Source organism: Mus caroli, unplaced genomic scaffold, assembly GCF_978045245.1.
Source record: "Mus caroli unplaced genomic scaffold, Mus_caroli_1 scaffold_7, whole genome shotgun sequence".
In the NCBI taxonomy this organism is placed as follows: domain Eukaryota; kingdom Metazoa; phylum Chordata; class Mammalia; order Rodentia; family Muridae; genus Mus; species Mus caroli.
In genome coordinates, this window is record NW_028227262.1 from 64,306,318 (window position 1) to 64,322,963 (window position 16,646).

The 16,646-nt window shown below is 39.1% G+C and overlaps 1 protein-coding gene and 1 non-coding gene across 2 annotated transcripts in view; one reads left to right on the top strand and one right to left on the bottom strand.

Moving 5' to 3' along the window:
* The window catches only part of Exoc6b (exocyst complex component 6B), a 456,105-nt gene that overhangs the window by 54,476 nt on the left and 384,983 nt on the right, over positions 1–16,646 (top strand). The window lies entirely within an intron of this gene.
* Positions 5,300–5,404, bottom strand: LOC115031442 (small nucleolar RNA U13). Its single transcript, XR_003837067.1, has one exon. It is a non-coding gene; the product is annotated as a small nucleolar RNA U13 (small nucleolar RNA).

The following is a 16,646-nucleotide window of genomic DNA, read 5'->3' on the forward strand; positions in this document are numbered from 1 at the left end:
AAGGCTTCTGGCTTCTGCTACACTATCAATACTGGATCCTTCTGGGGACTCCTCTCAGAGTTGTTGCTCTGTGTCATGGAGATCCTGCAACTTTGGATCTGGAGGACTGGCCCTTTCACTAGTTCCATGGGGTAGATCTTGGGATGGACCAACTCAAAAGCCCTGGATCTGGCTGGGCCTGGGAGGAAGCTGAGTCGGTAGCCTGACAGGGTGAGCTCTCTAGCACTGCCCAGCCAGCTCACCCAGAGCCTCAGCAAGCAGAGGGCAGGGTCAGCTCTCCCATTCTCGTGCCTTGTGGCTAGCTCACTGACACTTTTGCCACCATAGTCAGCTCTACTGTGCTGCCCAGTGAAGTGCAGGGCGTGCTCTCCAGAATGCTTCAGCTGGTGAGGGGTGGAACCAGCTCTTCCTCCATCAGCGCCAACTTACCCACCTGCCTCAAGTGGCAAGGGGTAAGGAGGGTAGAGGGCATTTTTTCCTCCCCCATGTCACCCCATGGTAGATGAGGGTCGATGCCAGTTCTCTGCTCTTATGACATTGGGCCTGCCTGCTTCAGGTAGCAAGGGGTAGAGGATGGGAGGGGGGATAAGGGATTGGGGTGCTGAAAAGGGGGAGAGAACATCTCTCCTTTGCCCACACCTGCCTATAGCAGATGAGAGGCGAGGTATTTTATAGTCTTTAAATATTTTGTTTCTTAAGACAGAGTCTCATATATGCTGGGCTTAAACTTGGTAGGTAGCTAAGGTTGACTTGATCTTGTTATTTCTGCCTTTCAAGTGCTGGGATTTTGGAGCTGTGTCTTCAGCCTGGTTTATTCAGTGCTGGGCAATCCAAGGCGTTTGCATTTTACATAAACACTTTTAACAATTGAGTCATATCATCTCCCACCCCCGAGATCAGTTTTGTAGCTCTGTAACTTAGGACCATCCTCTTGTGTCTTCCTTTTGAGAGCTGGGATTACAAGGGTATGCTACTACCTCTGGCTGCCACTCCATGGTTCTCATTTTTATTTTATTTTGATAAAATTTTAAGAATTTGGTCTCATGTTAACCCCAAAGTGTTTGTTCTCGTTTACTGTTTATTTTAGTTACTATCTTACTTAGGATTTACTGTGACTCTAGTACTGTTCTAGATTTTAAAATGGAATTTCTTTGTTCAATCATTAAAAATTACACTTTAAGGAAAATATTAGAAACAGAAAGGTTATAAAACAAAGTAAGAGTCAAAGTCAGGCATGGTGGTATACACCTTTAATCCCAGAGTACTGTAGGCGGCGACAGGCAGATTGAGTTCCAGGTTAGCCTGATCAGTATAGTGAGTTCCAGGCGATTAGGGCTATATAGTGAGACCCTGCCTCAAACAAACAAACAAACAAACAAACAAACAAACAGCACAAAAAGTTGGAGTCACATTTATCTAGGTATTTATTATTATTTCTTTAAATGATTTTTCTTACTGTCCCTTCTGTTCCCTCTAGGAATGTAAATGTAAGTATTTCGATATATTTACCTAGCTGTTGAATGGACATATGGTTTAAATACCTTGTTGATTTCATCTCATCTTGCTTTCTCTTTTTTTTACTCTTCAAAAAAAAAAAAAAACCCCTTTCCTCTCACCTTTTATATTTCTCTTTTCTTTTTTCTTTTATTTTGAGACAGGGTATCTCTTGTACCTTGGCTGTCCTGGAACCTACTCTGTAGAGCAGACTGACCTCAAACTTGCGGAGATCCGAATGTCTCTGACTTCCAAGTGCTGAGATCAGAGGCATGCACTGCCCCCAGCAAGCTCATTTTGTTGTTCTTGATAAAATTGTGGTAATTGTAGTAGTAACAAAGGGAACTGTTTCTGTGTAATAGCAGTCTGGAAAGATTGCTTCATATGCAGACTGGTGGTAATAACTATTCTAGGAGGATTATTACTTTAGTCACTGTTCTATTGCTGTGAAGAGACACTATGACCTCAGCAACTTTAATGAGAGAAAACATTTAACTGGGGCCTTGCTTATAGTTTCACTGCATTAGTCTATTATCATCATGGCGGGGAGCATGGTGGCATATAGACATGGTGCTGGAGACGTAGTTGAGAGTTCTGCATTTAGATCCACAGGCAGCAGGAAGAGAGAGACTCTGGGCTTGCCATATGCTTTTCAAACCTCAAAGCCCTCCCCTATTGACACACTTCTTTCAACCAGACCATATGTTACATCTTAATCCTTCTCAAATAGTGCCTCTTTCAAATGACAAAGCATTGAAATATATGAGCTTATGGGGCCATTCTTATTCAAACCACCAGAGTTATATTTGAGGGATAGCTGAGTTACTATATGAGAAATGTTCATTTGACATTTGACACATTTAAAAGATGCTTCCTTTTATTATGATTTAGAAATGCTGAACTAGGTATATCCTTTTCAGTTTTAGTGTCATGGGAACAGTTTTGCCCAGATTCGGTCAGTGTCATAGGATTAATTTTTCTCTGCTTTTTGCATGGCTAGCAATATAGCCCCCACTTCGAGTTGGCACACATTCACTTTGATTTCAGAGGCAGACGACAGACAGACAGACAGACAGACAGAACCTTTTCAGTACCACTTTCAGGTGTAAACTGATCTAGCTTTTCATCATGACACCAGGTCAAAGTTCCCTGTGTACTCTTATGATGACAGAAGGGCTTAATGGAGTGTTCAATCCAGGCCAGACTAAAGTTATAAAAATCTGTAGGTAACAGGACACGGAAGATTGTCCCTTCTTATTTCTATGTCTGTGTTATGTGGGGCTGGTTGGGTACTGATGCCTATCATTATAATAGAGAGTTCTTGGCTACTTCCACAAATCTTTAATAAACACCACCTTGCCCTTTCCTTTAAAAACAAAACAAAACTTTGCCAGTGAATTGAGAGTAAACTTGATAATTTGGAGCATATAACCATGTTGTTTGGAAGTTGTCTGGCTGTTTCCATTGTTGCAGCCTGATTGTCCATGGTTTAATCATCAGTAGTTGTGAAGGAAGGCAGGGGGAGAAGGGGAGCAGTGCTGCAGGCTGCATAGTACCATAAAAAATTTCCACCTGGAAGCAATTTTTCCTAAAAGCCCTTAGGGACTGCTGTCACCCTCCCCCTTCAACTGGCAGTAAGACTAGAAACACCAGCTCCTCTTGGAACCAGCCAGCCTTTGTTGCTCCCAGCTTCCAGAAGGACTAGAGGAGAGCTAGGGAAATAACAAATTATTCCCAGACATTCTTCTATAAGAAATTCCCTTGAGCCTTCTTTCTTCTTTTCCTCTGGTTCTTTCTGTATTAATACTTAGCTGAAGTACAGGTAATTTGCAGTAATAGGACTCAAATTTACTTCTTAGTCAGAGTGTTCATTATCATCCCTAGTGCCTGTTCTCGTAGAAAGTTGAACCGTCTTTGGGTTCTGCCATAGGCCCTGTGTCACTTTATAAAGCCTTCTCTGTGGAATGTAGGCATTGATCCGGGTGTGAACTCTCAAGGAATTCATGGTCCTGTGGGAGTGAAACGCATGTAAATAAATCGTATGTATGTGGTGCCTTTCAAAGATAATGAACAAATAAAAATTTTCAAGCAAACGAATAGTAACCCTCTACCAGTGAAATGTCCTTAATGGTGCTCATTCATTCTTAGGCCTGTTTTCCAGTGGGACTGGAGGATAGAATGAGGGGTTTGGGAAGATGGAAGGATAATACTTTTGATGGAATTTACTCCCAACCACTCATGGTTTCCTAGGGTCAAGGTCAGTTCAGATTTTTATTGTCAATATTAGGGTTAAGTGGGAAATGGTGATACCATGCCTGCGAAGGAATAACTCACTCTGTACCTCTCTAAATGAAGGGTAACCAGGTGTTTCAACAGGTTTTGTAGTTTATTCCTTTAAAACCAGACTATTATTACATTTATTTATACATGTCTGTGTGTGTGTTCCATGGTGGCGGTCAGGGGACACTTGCCAGGTTTGATTCTTTCCTTCTATTATGTGGGTCCCAGGAATGGAATTCAGACTGTGAGGCTTAGCAGCAGGTGAGCACCTCTACCTTCTGAGTCACCTTGCTGGCCCTACCTATTTGCTTTTGGTAGCGATTTTGTAATTTCTTCAGTTTTGGGATTAAATGTTTAAGTTTTTGTTTTGGTTTAAATGTTTGCTATTTCTTTAAATATATCAGTTATTTTTAGTTTACACATATCAGTTTTAAGCCTGGGTAAATAATTTTTTATTATTTTTAAGCTTTGTTGTTGTTTTGTTTTTAAACTATCCATGTTCTAAGATTTGTTTTTTGATACTTAAATTCTACTTTAAAGAACTAGTACTTCTCAGAAGTCTTAGAAATATGGATTAAACTATATTTCTCTAGGGAAGATTTATGTTCATTCAGTCAGTTATATCTGGACATTGGGAAGGAGACTGCTTCTGAAATAAATAACAATTATTATTGTGAGATGATATTTTGCTATGTTCCCCAGGCATGGTTTGAACTTGAACTCAAGCAATTGATCCTTCTACTTCTGACTTCCTGAGTGCTGGGATAAAAGATGCACCTCCATACCTGCCCCTAAAATGAAGAATTTGACATTTTTTGACTGTACAGATATTAATAGTATCACTATGAGACTTACTCTTTTGTTTACAATGACTAGAAGTTTTTCTTTCTCCTGCAACCAGAATCAATACCAGAGGAGGGAGGTCTCCTTGCAAGCTCCCTTTTTTCACTGAGGTATCTTGGTTTTAGTTATTTTGAGGTCCCCTCATTTGTCTCTTTGATTTCTGTTCCTTTTTACTCCAGTCACTGGAGATGGTTTTTATTTTCTCTACTGCAGAGTCATGCACTAATGGTCTAGAGCCTTAGTTTAGATTTTTAAGATTTACTACTGGAAGTGTTTTTCATAGCATGTCTAATGCTTTGCATTGCTCCAGGGGAGCACCATCTTATTTTGCTACTTTGTTTTCGATTACATTTTTTTGAATGGAAACAACTCTATTATTCTTTATTGGTCCCTCAGGGTTTTCAGTGCTAGGGACTTAATTTTGGAGTATTAAATTGCTCTGTTTAGTTGGATTCACTTTGGAGATTAGGCTGGCCTTGAACTTGCAGTGATCCTCCTACTTAGATCTTAGAATGTTGGATTTACAGGTATACACTACCGTGCTCATTCATTCATTCTTTTTAAAAATTAGTTAATTTTAATTTCTTTAAAGACAGGATCTCTTTGTATCCCAGGATGACTTACTGTGTAGCTCAGGAATTTAGTCACGCAACTTCCTTAGGCATTCTTTTTGTTTTTCTCATGTCAAATGGGTAATGTACCCAACTTCATAACAAGGTTTGAGGGTGGTATGTGTCACACAATGATGCAAATACTTAATCATCTTACTTCTGAACTAAAAAAAGATCCCACCTCAAGTACTCTTATTTCTAATCTTATAATTAGTAACATTCATGATTCAGCTAAAAAAAAAAAAAAGAATGGAATAAATCCTTTTGCTTTTAACAGGAATTTGTACAGAGGAAGTGATAAAGGCACTGACAAGCTTTGCTGAGACTGTATCTTCAGATGCTGCTGCTGCTTTGTCCCAACAGGACAGTACCCAAGTTTTAGTTATGACAGGCTCTGTAGACTTAAATTGGACTATCTTTGCTTCTATTGGCTTATTTCCTGTTTGATTTCTGTTGTTGATTTGGATATTTTATGACAAATTTTCCTCTTCTGAGACTTTCTAGTTGTATTTAACCCAAGTCACATTCTTTGGAAGGCTCTTTGGCTAGGTGCCAGCTGAAGCTGCCCCCGACTCTGGTTTTTTGAAGTGCCCACCTTTGACTTTCTTTCTTGCCCGAGACAGAATTCCCTTAGAGCATCCTCTTGGTTATATGGGCAGTCTCGGTGAAGCCAGTCAGATACATTGGGATCTGCAAAGACAGAAAAAGTGCTGGATTGTGTTTGCTCTTGTGCGGTATTACAAAACCATTTAGATATTATATTACTTGCCTTTTGTATTGCTTTGATCAAATACTTGACAAGAAGTAACTTCAAGGAGGAGGGCTTTGTTTTGGCTCCCAGTTTAAGAGGATACAGTTCATCATGGTGGGAAAGGCAGGGTGGCAAGATAGAAGGTGGTTGGTTGTAATGCACCACAGCCAGAAAATAAGGTTATGAAATGTTACTGCTCTAGCTGGCCTGGGAGAGTAGAGTCCAAAAATGAGGTGGACTATAGTATCATGCAATAGCCAACTTTATTCAGAGTATCAGACAATTTATAGTTTGAGGATATTCTTGAGGGTTAAGCAAGGTCAGAAGAGCAAAGGTCACATGAGTTTAAGCCATAGACTGATGTCCTGGGGCAAGTCATGCTTGGGAACACCATTCTGGATACCAGTGGGTAGGGCGATGTGTAAGCTCCAGTAAACCCTGCTCCTGTCAGGACATCTGGGAGGGCTCGGAAGCACATCCCACGAGCAGCGCATGTTATGGAGGAATGAACAGATGCTACACGGCTTTTGTTTTGTTTACTCCTGTCTCTCTCTGTTTCTCTCTTTGTCTCTCTCTGTCTCTCTGTCTCTCTCTGTGTCTCTGTCTGTCTCTCTATGTCTCTCTCTGTATGTCTCTGTCTCTCTCTGTCTCTCTCGGTGTTTTCTCACAAGGTCTCAAAAATCTCACACAGCTTCATTCGTAGACTGTGTTCTGACAATTAGATACTGGTGTTTGAGTGAAAAAAAAAATAAAAAAGGAAAGAACATGACTACTCCTAGGTATGATGGAGGAGAAAGTTTAATTTAGGTAAGAAGGAGCACAGTCAGAGGCAGGGGCATGTGGCAGAGTCCAGAGTGGACAAGACCGTGAGAGCCATGTGTGGAGAGAGGGGCAGGGGAGAGGGCACAGCAGCCACTGACCAGGACCAAGAGACTGGGCAAGAGAATAAACTAAAGGAATAGGTAACCAAAATGGTTGGATTATAGAGGGAAGAACAGCTAGGGGAAGGGCAGTTTAGCCCCTGGGCTGGAGAAAGTTTTGGTTGGGGGTGGGAGGGATGAATGCTAGCCCTACCCTGTAACAGGTTGGGACTGAGGGTTGCAGAGAACCTGGTGGCCAGGTCTACTTTGATATGTTAAATAGGCACCTCAGCTGGTTCAGCTTGCTTCTTCCTTTTTTATTGAAGTCACAAACTCTATCCCAGCTGTTCTCAACCTGTCAAGACCCCTTTGGTGGGGGACGAACTTTTTATAGGAGTTGCCTAAGACCATCAGAAAACATAGATATTTACATTATGATTCATAACAGTAGCAAAATTACAGTTAACAAAAAAATTTATGGTTGGGGGTCACAACAACATGAGGAACTATATTAAATGACCACAGCATTAGGAAGCTTGAGAACCACTGCTCCAGCCAGCCCTTTAAATGGTACGCCTTTCCATAATTAGTTAACCTAACCTAGAAACTGCATCATGGACATTCCCAGAGGCTTGTCTCCTACATTATTCTAGACAAGTTGACAGATCAACAGTATTAACTGTTAGATGTTTTGTGATCACCTTAGACTTCATTAATTACAATATGCATCTCCAGGTATTGATGATGGTATGCAGTGGTCTATTTTGTCCTGTACCCAGAGTGTCCAATTTATAATCCTGAAGTCTGAATACAATCAGTAGACATACTGAAGTAAGTAGAGATATAAACTCCTTTTGACCTCTTGTTGTTCTCTTTCAACATCATGCTCAAATGTGTTTTTCCACTTTATTTTTAACTTTTGGAGTAAACAAAAATGCTAATGATTCTTTTATGGAGTTTAATGAGAAGAAAATGTTTGAGGGATAAAGCCATGACAAGTTAAAAAAGATATATGAAAAAGAAAAGACCAGAACAAACTCTGGAATCTTTTTCTTGGATAATCAAAACCAAAACTCCAAACTGAAAATGTTCAGTTCTTTGTGTCTTGAGTTTTTCTTGGTCTTAAGACATATGAGTAGATATGTTTGGTCTCCTGTATTAATTACTCTTGCAGCCATCTCTGAAACAAGGGTAAATCCACATCCATTGCTTGATTTACATTTCCTCTTTGTATCCATTTTTGTCCTCTTCAGTGGGAAAATCTTTCCACTTCAGGCCCTGTGAAAACACCCGGAGATAAAATGGGTAAGACAGTCGTTGCACAAGGGAGGACTAATGTTTTAGTATAAGAAGACTGATAATTGAACAGACCATCATGATATAGTTTAATAAATTTTGTGAGGGCAGTTAGTTACAGAGGAGGTGGGAATGAAGGGTGCTAAGTGATTAGAAATGGCTCTTCGGAAGAAGGAAGGTGTGAACTGTGGTTTTAAGAGTGAATGAGATTTACTTTGAAATGGAAGGAAAGGGAAGGATAGTTGAGGCTGGAGTCCTTAACAAACTGTGGATACCTATTGTTGTTTGTCTCTTTGATTTGCCTTTGCAAACTGAACAACATGCTGTCCTCTAGGATACTTTACTATGCAAATAGCAGAGGATTGAGGGAAAGTGATTTAAATAATTGGTAATTGACTGACAAATGGAGTATCTGGAGACAGCTGGTGAGAATTTCTTCACAGTCCAGGACTCAGGTGTTTTGTACACGTTCCCCTTTCTATGCCTAGATTATTGGCACCATTTCCTCTCATTTTAGTATGGTTGCGTCACCTGCCTGTAAGTGTCTTATTTCTACAGGGCAGTATTTATGGTAGGAAAAGCAACTTTTTACACACTTCCCTCCCCAACTTTGGCATTTCACTAACAGTTTTCCCTTTTCATTGGTGAGAGTTGTATTACACATCATTATGTTAACTGGTCACTGACAAGGTAACTTAAAGTTTCTCTCTAGTTGTAGGATAGGAAGGTGAAACACCAGACAAAGACAGGACTGCTCAAACAGAAAAGCATCAATAGTTGCTATGTAGACACAGCTAATCCACAGCTCACTCATCCTGCAGTGGAATTCCTCCTCTCTCCTTTCTCTTCTCTCATACTTCTCTCTCTCTCTCCTCCCTCCTCTTTCTCTTTCTAGTCAGGATTTCTCTGTGTAGCCCCTGGCTGTCCTGGAACTCACTCTGGAGCCAAGGCAGAGATCTGCCTGCTTTTTCCTCCCTTGCTCAGACTAAGGGAGTGCCACCACTGCCCAGCTCCCTTTTAGCCCTGGCTGACCTCAGCCTCCTGCGTGCAGAGATTATGAGTGGGGATCATCCACCCTAGATGGCTGCTTCCTTGTCGTTTCAAAAGTAGATTGAAGCTGACTTTGACTTTCTGCAAGTCATACACTTCTGTAGTGGCTTAGTGTAGGAGAATGGTAGTTGTTGAATTCAAGTTTTAAGTGTCACTTTATCAGTTAAAAGCTTTTAAAATAATGCTTTTGAAATCTAGGTGGGAGGGGGATATGGAACCATTATGATGTATCAAGGTGTATTATTAGCAATGCACACTAGGATGCACAAATATACCTTTTGTAAAAACCTTTGATATACTAGGGAGGTTATGGAAATCAAACTCTTAGGTCTCCATTTTACTTGAATCAACATTATTATATAAAAACCACGATTAATTTCTAAGCATTTCTTCTTGCTTACTTTTTACAGTTCTAGTATATTCTTGTGATGAAATGATTAGCAGTTCCCCATTGTTTGCTCCATAGTCTTTTTAAAAACTTTTTTATTTTTGGATATTTTCTTTATTTAAAATTTAAATGTTATCTTCTTTCCCGGTTTCCCTCCCTCTCGGAAACACCCTATCACTTCTCCCTCCCCCTGCTTCTATGAGGGTGTTCACCCACCCACCCACCTACCCACTCCCACCTTCCTGCCCTTGATTCCTCTACACTGGGGCATCTATGGAGCTTTCATAGGACCAAGGACCTCTCCTTCCATTGAAGCATTACAAGGCCATCCTCTGCAACTTATGCAGCTGGAGCCATGTGTATTCCTTTGTTGATGGCTTAGTCCTTGGGAGTTCTGGGGGTTTGGTTTGTTGATATTGTTGTTCTTCTTATGGGGTTGCAAACCCCTTCAGCTCCTTCAGTCCTTTCTCTTACTCCTAGAGAACTCACTCTGGAGCCAAGGCAGGGATATGTCTACTTCTTCCTCCCCTGTGCTCAGACTAAGGAAAAGGACTGAAGCAGTTGAAGGGGTTTGTAACCCCACAGGAAGAACAACAATATCAACCAACCAGACCCCCCAGAACTTCCATAGTCTTGTTTAACTGTTATGTATCTTGTGTCAGAAAGCATAGAGAAGTACAGTAATATTTCAAAGAGTTGGTCTTTTCTAAGGCTCTTTTTTTTGGAGGTTGGGGTGGGTGGGAGGTGTGGACAAGGTTTCAGGTAGCTCCTGCTGGCCTCAAACTTGTAATTGAGGATAACCTTGAATGCCTAATCCTCCTGTCTCCTCCTCCAGAGTGTTGGTAGCATGCCCAGTTTTATGCAGTTCTGGGGCTTTCTGTATGAAAGGTTACACTATACCAGTTGAGCTACATCCCCTGCCTTGGACCCACAGATTTGATCAAATGCCTTTTTTGGATGTTTTTCATCAGTCTGTTACATCGAATTCCATTTTAAAAGAAGTATTAGAAATTGGTCATCACTAGATGGCAGTCTTTCTCCACTCTAGGTGATTTATTCAGAAGGGAAAGTAATACTATTAAAACCAGTGCTGACTGCCAGTAGAAAGCTAATTTAGTAGATCTCTAACTTTTCCAGTTTAAGACTTGTTTATTTATTTGTTTTTGCCTTTTGTATCTGATAGGCCTGTTGGTTATTGATGACTTATGCTGAAATATATTTGAAATGCTGAGTCTTTATGGTTTATGTTCACATTGCTTTTTACTGTGATAGAAGCAATTTGTAACTAAAGACACAAAATGCAAGTAAATATATTTTCACCTGTCTGATAGCTACATGGAAACTGTGTATCCTTTTCCCTTGGATGCACACAAAGAATTTATCCAGAACCAGGGAGTACTGTAAGTTTCCAGAACATGGGAAATATAGGGCACTTTCTACTTTCCTTCATTTAGATTTGTGAGCTTTAGATTTCAACTTTTTTTTTTTTTTTTTTTTTTTTTTTTGAGACAGGGTCTTGCCCTGTTGTCCTGGCTGGCTTGGTACTAATCACTGAGCTCAGCCCCCTGCCTCAGCCTCCTGAATGCTGGGATTACAGGCCTGGGAGTGCCTTACTAACCAATTATTATTTTAATTTTTAAATTTTCTACTCCAAGGGCCCACTGTAAACCTTTAAAGTTATGCCACATCCTGGTCTAATAGAGTGTTAAAATCATGAAGATTCTAAGTAGGAACTTGGTGACATTGATAAGGAGATTAAATCTACCACCTGCTGTCTGTCACAGAGCGCTCCTCCTCATTATGTGCCTGCATCAGAAAGCTCAGCGCTCAGCTAGGACTTCAGGGAAATTGTAATTGATTGCTGTTTCCTATTTTGTAAATGAGAAAGAGCTGAAGGTCAGAGAGATTAATTGAATTGGCCAAAGATGTAGCTAATTACAGGGCTAAGACTAAGGCCTCACAATCAGACATCTAAAATCCACATTTTCTTACTTTGATTTTTAGTTTAGGTTTTCTTTTCTTTTTAAAAAATAGGAAACCCAGGGAGGCATTATCTAAGTTCTGATTTTCTTTGCTTATTTTCCTTTGAGTAGGCCTTACATAGTTCAGGGGGCTTTGCACTAGTTAGTTAGGCTCCCCTTGGAGTCCTCACCCTCCTTGCTCCACTTCCCAACTGCTAGGATTACATGCTCTACTATACCTGGTGCCTGAATTTCTGAACTTTGTGATTTTTTTTTTTCCCATCAAGTTTGTCCTTTATCTTTGGAGAGAATGAATGAAAATTTTTTTCTTAGTAGAACCTAATGTAGACACTATTACTGAGTCAGAATATACTGAAATTAAACCAAAGTTTTTAAAAAATTGAATACCAGCCTATATTTTTAAATTTGAGGATTTTTCAGTGTTCCCCCTGCAACCCCCTAGTTTTCTACATGACAAGGATTATGAGTATCTTTACTTAGAAGATTCCTTTTCTTTTCTTTGAAAGAGGAAGATTTAAGCTTGAAACTTACTGAAATGTCAGTGGTAGGTTCAGTCTTGTGTGTTCTACATAGCTTTTGTAAAATCATTTACTTGGAGGGCTGCTTATAATTTTGTTCATCTTTTTCTTTCCAAGGAAGGGGAATGAATCTTGATGGCTGTGTTTTTACTGAAGTCAGTGTTTGTAGGCGTGTGTGCGTGTGTGTGTGTGTGCGTGTGTGTGTGTGTGTGTGTGTGTTACCCTTAATTTTGGGTAGTGAACTGACATGATGAGGAAAATAAACTGTCTTATCCAGAGGATAAGTGCGTGATGATCCTGTACCACACATCACTCCAGACTCAAAAAACATGGGCACTGAGCACATATGTGTTTGCTGAAGGAGTGTCAAGGATCAGAGATAATGTTGACATGTCCCAGTCAGCGTGTGCGTTATTGGTTCTGAATTGATACTGATTCCAGGAGACCTCAAGAAGCCTTATGGCCCTCCAGTTAAAGCAGGGCTTAATGGAGGTTAGAGGATTAATGGAGTTTGGCTGAAGTCTGATTCACAGGTCTAGTGGGTCTCTGAACTCATCCTGTGGTAATCCAACCTTCCCACCCATAATCCATATAGTGGGTAGATATATGTAGAAGTAGGAGGATAATCCATATAGTGGGTAGATATATGTAGAAGTAGGAGGATAATCCATATAGTGGGTAGATATATGTAGAAGTAGGAGGATAATCCATATAGTGGGTAGATATATGTAGAAGTAGGAGGATAATCCATATAGTGGGTAGATATATTTAGAAGTAGGAGGATAATCCATATAGTGGGTAGATATATGTAGAAGTAGGAGGATAATCCATATAGTTGGGTAGATATATGTAGAAGTAGGAGGATAATCCATATAGTGGGTAGATATATGTAGAAGTAGGAGGATAATCCATATAGTGGGTAGATATATGTAGAAGTAGGAGGATAATCCATATAGTGGGTAGATATATGTAGAAGTAGGAGGATAATCCATATAGTGGGTAGATATATGTAGAAGTAGGAGGATAATCCATATAGTGGGTAGATATATGTAGAAGTAGGAGGATAATCCATATAGTGGGTAGATATATGTAGAAGTAGGAGGATAATCCATATAGTGGGTAGATATATGTAGAAGTAGGAGGATAATCCATATAGTGGGTAGATATATGTAGAAGTAGGAGGATAATCCATATAGTTGGGTAGATATATGTAGAAGTAGGAGGATAATCCATATAGTGGGTAGATATATGTAGAAGTAGGAGGATAATCCATATAGTTGGGTAGATATATGTAGAAGTAGGAGGATAATCCATATAGTGGGTAGATATATGTAGAAGTAGGAGGATAATCCATATAGTGGGTAGATATATGTAGAAGTAGGAGGATAATCCATATAGTGGGTAGATATATGTAGAAGTAGGAGGATAATCCATATAGTTGGGTAGATAGATATATGTAGTAGGAGGATAATCCATATAGTTGGGTAGATATATGTAGAAGTAGGAGGATAATCCATATAGTGGGTAGATATATGTAGAAGTAGGAGGATAATCCATATAGTGGGTAGATATATGTAGAAGTAGGAGGATAATCCATATAGTGGGTAGATATATGTAGAAGTAGGAGGATAATCCATATAGTTGGGTAGATATATGTAGAAGTAGGAGGATAATCCATATAGTGGGTAGATATATGTAGAAGTAGGAGGATAATCCATATAGTGGGTAGATATATGTAGAAGTAGGAGGATAATCCATATAGTGGGTAGATATATGTAGAAGTAGGAGGATAATCCATATAGTGGGTAGATATATGTAGAAGTAGGAGGATAATCCATATAGTGGGTAGATATATGTAGAAGTAGGAGGATAATCCATATAGTGGGTAGATATATGTAGAAGTAGGAGGATAATCCATATAGTTGGGTAGATATATGTAGAAGTAGGAGGATAATCCATATAGTGGGTAGATATATGTAGAAGTAGGAGGATAATCCATATAGTGGGTAGATATATGTAGAAGTAGGAGGATAATCCATATAGTGGGTAGATATATGTAGAAGTAGGAGGATAATCCATATAGTTGGGTAGATATATGTAGAAGTAGGAGGATAATCCATATAGTGGGTAGATATATGTAGAAGTAGGAGGATAATCCATATAGTGGGTAGATATATGTAGGAGGATAATCCATATAGTGGGTAGATATATGTAGAAGTAGGAGGATAATCCATATAGTGGGTAGATATATGTAGAAGTAGGAGGATAATCCATATAGTTGGGTAGATATATGTAGAAGTAGGAGGATAATCCATATAGTGGGTAGATATATGTAGAAGTAGGAGGATAATCCATATAGTTGGTAGATATATGTAGAAGTAGGAGGATAATCCATATAGTGGGTAGATATATGTAGAAGTAGGAGGATAATCCATATAGTGGGTAGATATATGTAGAAGTAGGAGGATAATCCATATAGTTGGGTAGATATATGTAGAAGTAGGAGGATAATCCATATAGTGGGTAGATATATGTAGAAGTAGGAGGATAATCCATATAGTGGGTAGATATATGTAGAAGTAGGAGGATAATCCATATAGTGGGTAGATATATGTAGAAGTAGGAGGATAATCCATATAGTGGGTAGATATATGTAGAAGTAGGAGGATAATCCATATAGTTGGGTAGATATATGTAGAAGTAGGAGGATAATCCATATAGTGGGTAGATATATGTAGAAGTAGGAGGATAATCCATATAGTGGGTAGATATATGTAGAAGTAGGAGGATAATCCATATAGTTGGGTAGATATATGTAGAAGTAGGAGGATAATCCATATAGTGGGTAGATATATGTAGAAGTAGGAGGATAATCCATATAGTTGGGTAGATATATGTAGAAGTAGGAGGATAATCCATATAGTGGGTAGATATATGTAGAAGTAGGAGGATAATCCATATAGTGGGTAGATATATGTAGAAGTAGGAGGATAATCCATATAGTGGGTAGATATATGTAGAAGTAGGAGGATAATCCATATAGTTGGGTAGATAGATATATGTAGTAGGAGGATAATCCATATAGTTGGGTAAATATATGTAGAAGTAGGAGGATAATCCATATAGTGGGTAGATATATGTAGAAGTAGGAGGATAATCCATATAGTGGGTAGATATATGTAGAAGTAGGAGGATAATCCATATAGTGGGTAGATATATGTAGAAGTAGGAGGATAATCCATATAGTTGGGTAGATATATGTAGAAGTAGGAGGATAATCCATATAGTGGGTAGATATATGTAGAAGTAGGAGGATAATCCATATAGTGGGTAGATATATGTAGAAGTAGGAGGATAATCCATATAGTGGGTAGATATATGTAGAAGTAGGAGGATAATCCATATAGTGGGTAGATATATGTAGAAGTAGGAGGATAATCCATATAGTGGGTAGATATATGTAGAAGTAGGAGGATAATCCATATAGTGGGTAGATATATGTAGAAGTAGGAGGATAATCCATATAGTTGGGTAGATATATGTAGAAGTAGGAGGATAATCCATATAGTGGGTAGATATATGTAGAAGTAGGAGGATAATCCATATAGTGGGTAGATATATGTAGAAGTAGGAGGATAATCCATATAGTGGGTAGATATATGTAGAAGTAGGAGGATAATCCATATAGTTGGGTAGATATATGTAGAAGTAGGAGGATAATCCATATAGTGGGTAGATATATGTAGAAGTAGGAGGATAATCCATATAGTGGGTAGATATATGTAGGAGGATAATCCATATAGTGGGTAGATATATGTAGAAGTAGGAGGATAATCCATATAGTGGGTAGATATATGTAGAAGTAGGAGGATAATCCATATAGTTGGGTAGATATATGTAGAAGTAGGAGGATAATCCATATAGTGGGTAGATATATGTAGAAGTAGGAGGATAATCCATATAGTTGGTAGATATATGTAGAAGTAGGAGGATAATCCATATAGTGGGTAGATATATGTAGAAGTAGGAGGATAATCCATATAGTGGGTAGATATATGTAGAAGTAGGAGGATAATCCATATAGTTGGGTAGATATATGTAGAAGTAGGAGGATAATCCATATAGTGGGTAGATATATGTAGAAGTAGGAGGATAATCCATATAGTTGGGTAGATATATATAGAAGTAGGAGGATAATCCATATAGTGGGTAGATATATGTAGAAGTAGGAGGAATTCTTGCACTAGTTCCCTGACCTAGCATGAGGGCTATTATGGTTGTGGTTGGACAGACTAAATGCCTTTAGAGTTGCCCGTTCCTGGAAAAATAGTGAATCAATACAGTGTTGCATCCCTAGAACAATTGCAGAAATTAGTACAACCATCAAGGACTTGAAAGATGGCTGGGTGGAGAATGACAGTTGACTATCAAAAACTTTTATCAAGTAGTGACTCCAATTGAAGCTACTCTACCAGATGTGGTGTCCTTTCTTTAGCAGGTTAACATATCTCCTGGTACATGGTATACAACTATTGATCTAGGAAATGTCTTTTTGCTCTATACCTATCTGTAA